Genomic DNA, 8630 nt, shown 5'->3' on the forward strand with positions numbered 1-8630 from the left:
TGCTTCTTCCCGGTGTTTTCCTCATCTCTGCAGGCTTTTCCTGCAGTGCATAGTTGTGAGTGTGTGTGCTGGTGTGTGTTTTCTTTTGGGGCGCGTTAGTTTAAAGTTTTTTTTGGCTGCGGCTGGAAAATGGGGGGGGGGGCATTTTCCGAGTTGCGGCCGGAGCCTTCTTTTTTTTCGCATCTCTTTCTGGTTTCCGAGAAGCGCTGAAAATTCTCTTTGAGGTTTGAGGTTTTATGTTATCAGTGCTTCCTCATCTACTTCCGTTTCCTCTCTACCATCACATCTTTGCTTTTTTGCAAACAGTTTCTACGGTTTTCTAATAAAGTGCCTTCTCTGCGGCCGAGCGGAATGAGTTGTAGGCTTGGTTAACTCGAAAATTAATTGCAATTTTAAAGCTTTAATGCCAACTGAGCTGGTGGAGGTCTAGTAAATTGATGTGGAACTAAATGTGATTTCGAAGTTTGCTCAGGAAATATTCACTGAAAGATATATATAGTAGTTTAAATTCCTTTGAGATATTCTTTATATCTATATGCCATACCTAATATTTAAATAGTTTGGTGTTATTTCTACATTAACTGCTTAGCTCAGTAAACTAAAGTTCCTCTAATTTTAATTAATTAAATGCTCGCACTTGTAGCACTAATGCATTTCGCCTCCAGCATCCCTTGATACGCCTTTCTGCGAACTGACAACCCGACAGTTCAGCTTTTCCCGACTTTCCACTTTCAGTTTCACGTAAAATGTCAATCACAGCGCAGTGCCCCTTCTCCCGTTTGATCTCAACCCTTCCGCTTTCCATTTTCCATCTGCAAAAGCGAGGACAATTAAAAAACCGTCAGGATTAAATGTATTTGTAATTATATATTAGCTGAAAACGCTGTGCGAGTTTGCCGCAGTCTTCGCTTTTCCTTTCGCTTTTCCCTCGAGCTTTGATGCTGCGACTCAGGTTGTTGTTGCTGCTGCTGTAATTGCTCTTGGGCTGATAACAAACACCAACACAACTGCAGACGCACACACACATAGAAAATCCCAGTGGCATGTACAAGTTCCTTGGGCTTATATAATCGCAGCGGGGGAAGGCAAGGAACGCAGACAGGAAACACAAGGAGCCGGCTTGCATTGACAAGAAAGTGCACTGAGAGAAATGCCTTATAAAACTTACAGTACAGTACAATTTACATAAAGAAAAGTTTGTAATTTGAAGGATTATACCTAAAAAAAACCCTTAGAAATATAAATTAACAGCGGCGAATGATTTGCAATAAGTATAGTTATTTAAGCGTACTTTTTCTCTCAGTGCAGGCTGCTCAGCCTACGCACACGCACAGCAGCATCGCCACTCACACAGCTGCAGAGTAATTATGTTTCCCAGCAGCTCCTTGCCCCGCCCACTCATCCCCCTCCCCCTCCAACTTCCACTTGGATCCTTGGTATTTTTAGTTGGGCCGCCTTGTTCTCAGTGCATAGCCCCATCTCTTTCTCCACCTCTCTCTTTCTCTCTCTCGCTCACACTGCCCATTGACAAGGGGCTGCGGCTCAATTGAAATTTGAGGATTTTTGTCTCAGTGCCCTAATTAATTTTACGTACCATGAAAATCATTGTTTGTAGCTTTTGTTTCTATTTCGTTGTTCGCCGTCGTTGTTCTTTGTTGTTCGTTCGTGTTGTTGTGTTGTACACATACATACACATACTGCAAACTTGAGTGTGTGCGTCTGCTGTTGGGAGTGTGGGTGAGCCCGTAAAGAAGGTCAAGGGTTATAGATGCTTACTCTACTCTTATATTTTATATGATATTATTGAACCAATTCTGGCATATTTTTTATAGGACAATGCCTTTATGCTTTTTGAAATTCACCGCTTTAATTTGTTCTTCAAATGAATTGATTTTAAACTTATTTTATCTCTTCCACTGATTTGTATTGTTCCATGATCACTCTTCTAATCCTCCCTTTGTTTCCATTCAACTTGATTCAACTTGATTCAACTTGAATCACTTTTTGTTTGACTTCTTTTCAAAAAACACTGTCCAACAGCTCCTGTTGAATATTCATTGGGTGCATTTGCATTTTCAGCACCCCAAAGCACACTGTTCCACAGATTTGGCCAGCGACCAGAGCTCCAAATCTGGAATTCCGAGGCGGCGGCCCATCTCCTCCACTTGCGATTTTCCCTTTGGCTGGCCACAACGCGTTGCTTGGGAAACTCGAGAAAATTAGGTTATGCCTTTGTTGCCGCTGTTTCGTTTTCCCCGCTTTTCCTTTTCCCTTTCCCTTTCCCTTTTCCCTTTGCTCACCTGAACCACGACGAAGCTCGGTTTCCACGTTTTTTCTCCAAGGTAATTAAACGCTGGCCGGCTGGACCGCAGTTACCAAGGTGGAAAGTGAAAGGGGGTGGAAAATGGAGGGGGGTTGGTGGTGTTTGGGGACTGCTAATCAGCAATCCCAGTCGATCTGGTTTCTTCTTTCGGTGGGTAAGTTGCTGAGTGGGTGGTGGAAATTATGCAAATACCCAGCGACAGCGTAAATTTTCTATAATAAGGAATGTGGAAAGTGTTTTTTCATTGCTGCATTTGGGAAATATGTTCACGGTCACAGCGAAATTTTAATTAAAACTTGACGGCCTCCAGCCTTGAGTTGCATTACAGATTAAGTTGGGATTTTATATATTTCAATTAATTTCACAAGCTCGCTGCTCGCCTTCTTTGATTAGTTCTCAGTTGTTTCATCTTCCGCCCATTCAGAGCACTTTCCATGACAACCACATTTTTGTGGTAACTCAGCTCTGATGTCCTGCTTTCAATAGCTGTCTTTGCAAGGTAAGAATCCTGAATTTAATATATTTAGATTATCCATCACTTTGCAGTCCAAAAGCTGACCACATTCCACTGCAGCAGCCATGATTTATTTAATATCCGCAATGTTTCCTAGCTTTTTTTTGCTGGCTTGTCGCTGTGACCATTAAATTAATTGCAATTTATCGATTTCCAAATTGCAATCTCAACGGACCATAAAAAATATCACCCCATATGAGTGGCCACCCAAACTCCGGCGCATATCATCACGCAAAATGCCGCAGCACGACCAGATAAAGAACGGGCAAAAAGGAAAGCCAAAGGGATTGGGCTGGAAAAAGGACGAGAGGCCAGGAAGCCAGGACGCGAACTGGGACTGGGTCAGGACTCGGGTGCGGGTGGCTGCTCGCCGGCGGCCCCAATGCGTTGCATCCACAGCCACAGCCACATCCACTTGGCAGCTGGAAAAAGTCGCGGCCTCTGGTGTATACAAATAAATTGTTGGTCCTTGCTGCAGGAGGAGGGGGGAAAGCAGACACTGCGTATACGTAATGTGAAAGGAGTGGGTGCAAGTCAGAGGTGGAGCTAAGCTCAAAGTTGGAGTTACTACGCCCGAACTTTTGACGCCCAGTAAGACCTACCTATTTTAAACTACCACTAGCAAAAATGTAGTTTTATTTCCCTTCTTCATTTTAATTACTTTAGCATTTATGTTATATATTCCCTTAAGGGGTAACTTTCAAGTCGATACATTTCCCGTTTGCACACAGTGTTTGCCGGCTGGTCAACAGGCAGCCAGGGCAATAATGAAAAATATATGTGAGCACCATTAAAATACATCAGATAGGCATAGATCACATGCTCAGCGGGTCGTCCTGCCTGTGTGCCTGTGTGTGTGTGCGTGCGTGTGTATATATATATGCTTGCGTGTGTGTGTGTGAGGGAGGAAGGTCCTGCTGCTGGTCATTTGCTTGCCACATGCAGTGGCATTGCTGCTGTTGTTATTGCGTTATCTCTGCTGTCACAGCAACGTCAGCCGACGTCCGTCCGTCCTCGTTTTTTTTTCGAGTGTCTCTCCCTTGGTGTGTGTGTGTGTGTGTGACACCCTCATGGGGCTGCGTGTGTGTGTGAGGGGTTGGGGAATGGGGGAGTTGGAGCTAGCTGGTTTGGCGATACATGCAGACTGAAGTGAATGGCTCGTTGGTTAGATGAGAGACGACTTCAATGTAACTTTAATAAAGTATTGCCTGGATTAAGGTTTAACTGCTTCCATTCTATTATTAAATATGTTCCTGCATACAAATTCATACAAATTAAGCAATTTTAAGCTTGAGAAACCTGCTCGCCGCATTTGGCTGCTGAAGATTAATATGAACTTGACGTCGACTTTCAGCAAGAAGTGTATTGCTGCCCACTAAGAGTTATAGGCTTGCATTTGCAGCCAATATTTCTCTAAAATCCCTCAAAATGCCAGTGGCCATTTCCCCGAAACACAGACAAATTTAAGCTTATGCCACTCGCCTCCAGTTTAAACTTGTGCCAAGGCAGCGCAGCCAAGCTCAAGGGCCACTTGACGTGTCCTACTTGTTACCGAGGAAGCGAGGAAGTCAACGGAAGGGGAGTCCTAAACCTTCGGCCAGGCGCAACTTTAGTTCGCATGTGTTGTGGTCTTCCATCACCGCGGAGGGGAGGGGGGTATCCCAAAAAAAAGAGGATGTGGCAGGGGAAGCACGATGGCTGAGGCCCATCAAGTATGCGCACTGTTGGCCCTGCCAACCGAACGAAGCCTGCGGAAAAAGAGCAAAAAGTGAGCTACGCCAAAGTAGCCGTTGTGTTGTGAAAAGTGCCACGTTACTTGGCCCCAAAACCTTTTCCCTCCCCCCCCCTAAGTTTTGCCCATTTTTTTGGTGTGCGTGTGTCTGCATTGTAAAAACTTTTAATGGCCAAAACTGGCAGAGCACTCCTCTTTCGCATCCAAGTCGGCTTTTTGGAGCCCCGACCCTCGCTGCATATGTGAAGCACAGGTGCCGTAGTCCCATTGCTGGTTTAATATTTCGGCAACAACTTTACAGCTGTTACCTCGATTCCCGACCATAATCATTAACATTACTGCCCAGATTGCTGAAGCTTTGTGCCTCACATTTTCCAGCTCCTTTTCGCTTTTCGGGCCACTTTCCCCGCTGGGCACCCAATGCATTTTCAATATACAGTTGACAACGTCGACAATTTATTTGCGCTGTGCCCATAAATCAAAAATGCGTAAAAATTTTTACGTCGTACGCAGCGGACAGGATGGGGCACGCCCACAGGCCACCGCCCGCCCCTCCCAAGGACCCAGGCAAAATAAGAAAAAGTGTGTGTATATATAGGGGAAGGCCCATTATCATCATCAACAGTCAGCAAAATGGCCCGGGCGGAGGTGGATTTTCTGGCCAGGAGCAGGGGGAGTGGCAGGAGCAGCAGCAGCAGCAGGAATAGCAACAAGCAGGCGCACCTGAAACTCACAGTCGCTCAGCGAGGGTGGTCACTGAAGTTTGGCACTGTGCACATGGAAACAAGCGTTTCAAACTATAGAAGCTTACTTCTTTCTGCAGTAAGTTGTCACATTGCTAAGTAAACCATATGGAGTAAAACAACAGAGGAAGCAAATCCCATAACTCACCAAGCCACCCTCGCTGTGCCACCCCTTTTTGTGAATATTTTCGGCAACAACGTTGCAATAACAACGCACACACACCACGCACACACAAGCACAGCAGAAGCTGCAAGGAAGCCAAGCGACGAGGACGAGGCTGTGCGCGGGGGGAAAGGGGAGAAAGTAGGGTGGAAGGGGGCGTGGCAGGGCGGTGGGCGGAGGCGGCAGAAGGGCAAGGGCCCCAAAGGTGCGTACAATCATTTTATTGATTTATATGCCGAAGCTATTACAACTGACATTCGAATTTTCCAACAAAACTTTGGATGGGGCACCGAAAATGGCAAGGGGGGCAGCAGCAGAAGTTGCGTGTGGCAAGTAGCAACCCGAAAATGCCCGAAAATCGACCATTGTTGCTGCTGTTGTTTTTGCATCATTTTGGGGGCGGACTCGTGGCCGAAAGTCCGTGTTGCCCCGGCAACGTGCAACAACTTCGCAGAAGAGGCAAGAAACGATGAAGACGCAGCAGCAGCAGCAGCAAGAAAAGCAGGAAAAGTGGCAGCAACAGCAGCAGCAGCCGAGGACATGGCACTGGCAGCTTCTTTATATACCACCCCCTCCCGGGCGCCGCCCCACCACCCCCTATTTTCTTTATGTGTAGCACACTTTTAGGCGAGGCCTTTGTCTTTTTAGTTTACTTACTTCTGACAGCAGCGGCGGCCGAATGGTAGGCGTTCTTGCCGGCAGGAGAAAGGTGGGGCAATAGCGGAGAAAGTGGAGAAAGCAGGCAGATTCCCGAGTCCTGACAGCCTGACAGCCCACTCGTTACTTTGACAACAACTACCCACGCCACTTGAAAGGCAGCAGCAGCCACGCGACTCCGCTTCATCCCTCAGCTTTTCGTATCTCGCAGATACTTTTGCGCGCTGCGCTTTTGCACTTTTACTTTCACTTACACTTTCACTTTCACTTTTGTTTTCGTTCTCCGCCTTCGCGGTATATACTCGCAATAAGGAAAATCAATTCCGCCCCCCTCCTCGTCGTTTGCACTCCAACAATGTCACTGGGCCAAAAATTAATTAAGGTCGCAGGAAGGGAAAGTGTCTCCTGCCCATTTTCCATTTCCATTTTCCAGCTGCCTCTGTGTGCGCGAGCTCTAATTAAAATTTATATATTTATGTATGCGCGATAAGTTTTTAGTGGCTTACTGCGACTTTGACTTCCCAAGAATTTCTGAAATTGACAGTGGCAGCAATCCGAATCAAAGTGGAAATCGAATGAAAGTCGAGGGAAAAGGCTTTAAATAGGCACAAATTATTTTACAAACAAGTTGTGGTGCATATCTAATGAATGTGTATCTATATATATATAACTGCTTGTTATATTTTCTAATTAATTAAGAACCGATTATGCGATAATCTCTAATCCCAAAAGTTCGAATCACGCCCCAAAATGCCCAAGTGAAATCACAGCCCCCAACAACTTGCCAACCTCGGCGGTAAACACATAAAACTGTCGTGAAACAAATATGACAAATTTTTAGCAAATTGCGAGCCAATTCGAGATATTAATTACATACATCGTTAATTTGTGGCATTACAAGCACGACAGCTACAACAACAACAATTGCGAGGGGGGAGGGGCATGCCAACCCTTAGGAAAAATAGCGACATAAGGGAAAATCCATAGCCCAGTTGCACACACAACTCCAGCTGGAAAGTAGTGAAAGTAACAGCCAGGGAAAAACTTTCTGACACACTTCGCACACACACACACACACACACACACACAGAAGAAGACACTCTTATCCTGGACTCTTATAAAGGACCAAACACGCGTGTGTGTGTGTGTGTGTGCGTGTGTGGGTGAAAAAAGCGCCGAAGTAAAGAGGATAAACATGTTGAAATTTATTATATTTAGTTGCAAATATGGGTGTGCCCCCCAAAAATCCCATCGTAGTTGGTCTGGCGTTAAATGAGATATTTAAGTCATTCGGATGCTGTTGGCCGATAAGCAAATTCAGGTCAAGCCTTTTGGCCCTTCTTTACCTCTGTGTGCGTGTGTGTGTGTGTGTGTATGTTAGTGTGTGTGGCCCAAAGTAGGTGAATAATAATGGGCCCGGTCTGTTTATAATTTGTTTTTATTTCGGGCGGCCAAAAGTTTAATTTGCTCTCGCATTTTGCATACATACTGCAAAATGAAAGGATAATTACGCTTAAACTAAAAGTTTTATTATGTATTAGGTTCTTAACCGTATTTCGTGTTTAAGAATAAGTTTTAATTGCTTGTTGGTCAGTGTAATCAAACTGCTTGGCCTGCGTACAAAATTGTAGCATACTTTTTGGCTCGGCGAAACTCAACGAAGAATCTAATCTTTCACTTGAAGAGCTGTTACAATTATGGAATTATTATGGAATTATTCTAGTGTAATTATTCTAAATAATATATATTGTTGATTAAAATGAGTGCACAGCTAAAATGACATCATTTGAAATGTTACAAAATGCTTTAAAAAGTCATCAATGATTGTGTTATCCAGCGCTAACATACGCACATTTTAGGCCTACATACTAACCTCTAATTGCATACAATTACCCCCAATTTATCGCTATCTGCCCCTCTGCTTGTCCGTCGTGTGTCTCTGCCTACTCGGCCCATAAAAAAGTGGTTAATATATGTCAAAGCAAAAAACCAGATAAAAATACCCAGCGGATGACATTCGCCAACTAGCATACGCATAGACCTAGACTAACATAATTATCATCTCAGATTATATAGAATCAGCCACACGCTTCGCCAGCCAGCCCCAAAAAACAAATACAACAAAATATATAAAGAATAGTATAAAAGCTAAACAAACTATGAGAACACACACATGTGTGCACACATGGACACACATGCGTTTGCCCGAGAAATACGAAATCTTGTTGTAGTTGTAAGCGAAATAGAACGCACGATCGGCGAGATAAGATTCGGTTCTTATAGAGTGGATTGCTTCTAATAGGAAACTTCTATGGGGAGCCAAAGCTGCGATCGCCACTCTCTACACTGAGAAAAGTCCGAACTAAATGGTTACTAAGCACTACAACATATTGCACATTAGGGATATACAAATACCTATATACGAGTATATCTGTATAATTTGATCACTTTTAAACTGTTTGTTTTAGTTTTGTTTATAGCTCACTCGCACCTATCAA

This window comes from Drosophila teissieri, chromosome 2L (genome assembly GCF_016746235.2).
Source record: "Drosophila teissieri strain GT53w chromosome 2L, Prin_Dtei_1.1, whole genome shotgun sequence".
Lineage (NCBI taxonomy): Eukaryota > Metazoa > Arthropoda > Insecta > Diptera > Drosophilidae > Drosophila > Drosophila teissieri.